Source organism: Chelonus insularis, unplaced genomic scaffold (assembly GCF_013357705.1).
Source record: "Chelonus insularis isolate UGA/USDA-ARS -01 unplaced genomic scaffold, ASM1335770v1 contig_90_pilon, whole genome shotgun sequence".
Lineage (NCBI taxonomy): Eukaryota > Metazoa > Arthropoda > Insecta > Hymenoptera > Braconidae > Chelonus > Chelonus insularis.
In genome coordinates, this window is record NW_023276779.1 from 425,054 (window position 1) to 431,084 (window position 6,031).

Sequence of the window (6,031 nt, forward strand, 5' to 3'; positions counted from 1 at the left end):
CTAAAGTGCAATGGCGACTGAACAGAATATTGCTGATTTCAACGTAGATTCGTTAGGTACTGAAGAGTTGAGATAAAAGTTGGAAGAACTGAATCTTTTATTAAGTGGTAGTAGATGGCTCCCGAAGTTACATAGATGTTTTTGTCCTCTAAGATATGTCGCGTAACAACAGGGACAGATTATAGTTCGTCGTACCCCATTTTCGTACTGCCCTGTATAGTAGTCTGAATGTGGGCACTTCGAACGTGCCGAACGCGAGACAAGTTAGCGACCGCCGACCAAAGCGCATAAAGTTGGTACTACGGGAGGCTAAATTTCAAGCCCTGTGTCTGGAGCTGCAAAGTCAAAATATGACATGTAGGACTGGGTACAACTGGCCAATTGAGGTCGGACTCGTAGTGGTATGTTGTAAGGCCTCGTGCTCGTTACATTCATCCCTGTGCCTGTTTCAAGATGCAGGTATACGCGTCCCGGTAAACGCCATCGCGAAGAGAGTAGAGTCATAATTTCCCAGAGTTATGCCCTAAGAGGCGAGGGACTCAATTTCCGTCCTTCGGACGGGGGAAGCATGGATTTAAGTGGTAGCAGAGCTGTACTTGCTAAGCGATTATGTAAAGGATTACCAAAACCTGCAGATGAAGCCTCAGGGTCGCAAGAAAATCAAAATCGGCGGCGTCAAAGTGATCGAAATGTTCAGGATTCTGGGGATGGAGTTTGGACACGTCGCGAGTAAATGCACGAAAGATGTTGATAATAAAGGTTTAAGTGGAACTAAACCTCGCTGTGATTTAGCTAGTGTTAATGACAAGAAAATTCATAAAAGGATAAACATTTTTGGAAAAGACATAGACGCAATAATTGATTCGGATAGTGATTTGCATTTAGTACGATCAACACTATATGTTTAGCTAGGCGTGCACCAAAGTTACAAAAAAAAACGATTCCATTTAATGGCGTTAGATCGATGGGTGGAAAAACGTCGGGACGATTTGATGCAGAGATAAAAATTGATGGAGTGTCGTTTGTTTCCAGTTTCGACGTGGTTCCTGATGATTACACAGGACACTATTTGTTAATTGGTGGCGAATTATCCGACCATGATGAGGTCATTTTGAAAAAAAGGCAAGCGACGTTGACTGAGATCAAAGAAGACAACCCACAAACTGATTTTCAATCACCTGAGCAAATAATATTGACTGGACACATAGTGGACCCAGAAATTAAAGAAGTAGTGCGGCAGTTAGTTAAAAACTATAAACCCGAGAAAACAGCCGACAGTGGTGTGAAAATGCGTATAATGTTGCAAGATGAACTTCCTGTTTATCAGAATCCACGAAGATTATCTGAAGCACAACGATGTAAAGTAAATAAAATTATTGATCAGTGGATAAAAGAAAATGTCGTGAGAACGTGTGTATCAGAATACGCCAGTCCAATTGTGCTGGTTATAAAGAAAAATGGCGAACTCAGACTTTGTGTAGATTATAGATTACTGAATAAGATAATTATTAGGGATCGGTATCCTCTACCTTTAATAGAAGATCAACTTGATGGACTTCAACAGGCAGCTGTATTTAGTACTCTTGATCTTAGAGATGGTATCTGTCATGTGTCAATTGAAGAGTCGAGCATTAAATATACATCATTTGTGACACCCGATAGTTAGTATGAGTTTTTGAGGGTTCCATTCGGGCTCTCTCATTCGCCAGCAGTCTTTCAACGACATATTAGAGCAGTTTCTAACTTCCTAGTGGAAAGTTATAGGAATAGACCCAATGTCGCGAATCCCGAATTTTGACATATCTCCACGTTTCAAAGTCCTCAGAGTCGAATACGATCGTTTTCCAGTGGACGTCTGTGTGTATGATGTACGTATGTGCGTACGTTCGTTCGAAATTATATTTCGCCTCGATTATCTCGAGAACAAGAGATCATATCGATGTGGGACCAATTGCATACGACGCGTCATTATGTAACTCAGAACTGATTAGATTTTCAGCAAACTCGGTTTAGCCATTTTTTTGTGCAGAACCAAAAAACTAGCAAAAATGGAAAATAAACTGAATTTCTCAATTTATACATTATACAATTTTTTAGATAAAATTTCGAAATCTTAAAAAAGATATGAATATTAAATAATTAGAATACTTGTATAAAAATATGATGACAACATTTCATCAAAAAAAAATATTTTAAAAAACAAAATCAGCAATGAAAGAATTTTAAACTCGTGTCCGGATTGAGAAAACAGCATTATAGACCCTATAATAGTCAATAATAATTGTTAATAATATGGAATTGTGTCCATAACAATTGAAAATCGTTACTAACAAATGATTATTGATCATGGTAATATTTAAAAAAAAAGTTTTAAATTGTTATAAACAATAAAAATAGGGATCCATGCTATATATATATGAGTACTTTTAACGCATAATTTTTTCTTTTACTAAAAAAATGTTACCAACCGTATGACATAAATAAAAACATACTTTTTTTGTTCATTTCGAAGCAGTAGAGCATTTTGTTCGCATGAACATCAAGTGCAGCACATCAAAATACTCAGTAAACATTGTTATATTGCTGTTATATAACTTTGTTATATTCATTATGTTGCAGTAATATAATATAGACCTAACATACACCTTACTATTTTCCGTTTAACAACATAACATTGTTATGATACGGGGCAAGGCCGGAGGTGAATTTAGTTATATAATATTTGAAAAATTTATTCGAACGAACTTTTTAACATAATTATGATTGTGTTGGTAGTTATGATTGTGTTAGTAGTGTCTTGTACGCCAAGTTTAAATGGCGGGGACGAGAGCATCACCGTGTCTCGATGTCTGCTTGAATCATAGTCTGTTGAAGTTATGCACTTTGAAATTGCAATATCTTTATTATCATGACTTGAACATGCCATAAAAACTTCGGTAAACCCCATTAATTTACTTCAAGAATATATTGGGGATACTATTGTCTTTCGATTTTAATTATTGTACATAATTAATAGTTGTTCATGCCCCCATACACAAGATTTAAGAAAATACAGATTTATTTCATTTAACAATACAACTTTTCTTATAAAAGTTTCTGTAGAGGGATCGTACTTTTAACTTTCAAACCCATACGACTTCTATATTCAAAAAATTGTCATTGATTATTGATAAACATTTTACTTTCGACAGTAATTAAAAAGGATTCAATCGTTTTGTTTATAATTAATTTAGCATTTTTATTCTAGTATGTAAGATTAAAAGTGCATGAGATCAATTTCTTATGTTTTATTTAAAGAAAAAAGATTTTTTTATGGACAAATGCTGATATGTCGAAAACAAAGAGTGACAAAATGAAAATAACGGTACTTATTCAAGATTGTATCAACAAGGTGGTCGTACTTTTTGCCTATTAGACTGTGTTATGCTACCTGTGCTAAAATCTTACCAAAAATAGCCCCATGAAATAAAAAAATAGCGCGCTAAGTCAAAAGAACAAGGACGATAATCTTTGTTCTTTAAATGCTATTTTCGTAAATATATGCAACTCTAAAGATTACAAAAAGTCGTAAAATAATTATATAAAATTAATTATATGCAGATAAAATCAATTATATTTATCAAAGTCAAATAAATTCATTTCATTCGAAGTTGTTAGGTATTTTTTAAATAAATGTCACAGATAATTTTTGATAATCAAACAAAACAAAAACAAAACGAGGAGAGATAGAGTGCATAACATTGAAGGATAGTACAAAGAAAAAAAAATTACATTCTCCTGATTCAATATTGTAATAATTATCAATCTAATAGAAGCAACATTCTTTCAATAACATAAATTCCTCATTATTTATGAAATGCATAACGTATTGAATCATGTTAGCTATTATCTAGTGAATATTTTTAATAATGAAAGTCACGCATTTATCGTAGGTTTTTTTTTTTTTCTAAATACAGCTGTTGTATTACAAATGTATAAATATACTCAAAGTTGCTACGAGAATAATCAAAATATTCTTCAAGCCCAAAACTACCAACAATTAAATATATCACATACTCAGGATAAAGTTATAATTTCATCAGAAAATTAAAATGCTCTATCCAACAATGTAAATTTTCGAGAAACAACTTATTGAGTAGGTAACAAAATTGAAAATAAGCTTCTTTTATCCAAAAATCAATCCAATCAATCCTGTTGTTCAAATAACATGTTTCATCTAAAAGAAATCCCGTTTTTCCGCTTATTTACACTCGATTCCCAGCCTCTTGTTTGTCAGTGTTACCTAAATGCCATCTAACGCGGATCTCTCTCTCGTGGCCACAATTTTTCTACGATATATATATAGGTATAATCTTACTTCGTAAATTAAACGAATGAATGGTTAATATCTTTGTTTCGTTCGAGATTTTTATGTCTTATAAATCAAAATTTATAGAAAATAGAAATAACATTATTTACTTATGGATTATTTTCGAATCTAAATTATGTAAAACAGAAGTTGATTAAATTTTTTAACATGAATAATCATGTTTATTTAACGATGGAAAAAAAATTTCGAATGTCTGTATGTCTGTCCGCGCTAATCTCCAAAAAAACTAATCCGATCGAAACCAAACATTGCAGGCACATAGAGGGGGTTGTTAAAAAGGTTATAGGCTACGTTTCGTTTATGAAAATTGTTTATATTGAATTGAATTTGTTATTGTTGTTTTTGTTACTTGTTCAGTAATTAATTACTGAATAGCTAACCTCACTCAATTAAATAATTCAGATCTAGTCATCTTGCCGGTAACCAATAAAAACACTCATCACTCGGACCAATTAGGGTCCATCAATGACGCCGACTTCCGGGCTTCACGAATTTTCTTGATGAAGCTCGATAGCCGATCAGTTGCTGAACCGTGATCACCGACGATAGATTGTAGTTGTCGTACGAGCATTTATTTTTCTTTTTTCTGCATTTATTCTACTCAAGTAATTATCGAGATCATAATTAGTGCTCAACAATTAACTTTAGCAGCTCACTGAACTCATCTAGGATTCAAAAAACTCATAACTCTTACTGTAATCATAAATTCTGGACTCATTATTAGCGACATGGCCTTACAATCCACGTCGTAGTGCATTCAATCATTCATTTTGATAGTTTTACTATCAGTTCTCATCATCTCTATGGAACCAAATGAACTCATACACTTATAGAACTGTAAAAACTGTGATTATTGTTGCCTATTATTTAATAAAGTTATCAGTGTTAAATAATTTTTGTAGATTTTCGATCGAGTTAACCCGGAATATCTCTCATCTTATATTATTATTATGTATGTTTATGAGTGAAATTATCGGTGAATGTAGGTGATGGAGCAACTCGTGGTTCTGGGAGTTGTCCCATGAGTTGATAAGCGCATAGAATGCACCTGTGAATAAATGAGCGCACTGGTTGTCTACCGCCGAGGATCTAGAATTGTTGCCTTATGAATGCAAGCATAACATGTTATTATACATATTTATGGTCCATCAAGCTGGATTAACTCGATAGGTGGCGCAGTGATTTCAGTTTTCATGCACTTCCTGAACGCTCTGTGCTCTTTGTTTCAAGACGTAAACAAAACTTTTAGTCGCTATCGCCCGTAAGTGCTGAGACATTCTTTACCAGTGATACTCAGTTTTGGTTTGGCGCTAAGTGATTATCATCGACCTCAATTTTATAATAGTGATACTCAATTTACACTTTATAGTGGTGCTCATCTTCAACTGAAACTCAACCATTTTTGTATGCAGTGAGACTCATTTAAACTCATTAACAGTTGTGCTTATTACTTTCTGGACTTATTATAATCCATTTTACTCACGATTAATTTTCTTTGACACATTACTGTAATAATTAGAGCTCATAGACTCATTATAATTATTTTTTAATTGAATTATTATTTTTTTTGGACTCAATTCTCAATTTAACGGTGCTTTAGTGGATTGTGTGAACTTATCAACTATTCAAGATGGCAAAGTCGAAGAAAAGAGAACCTGAGTC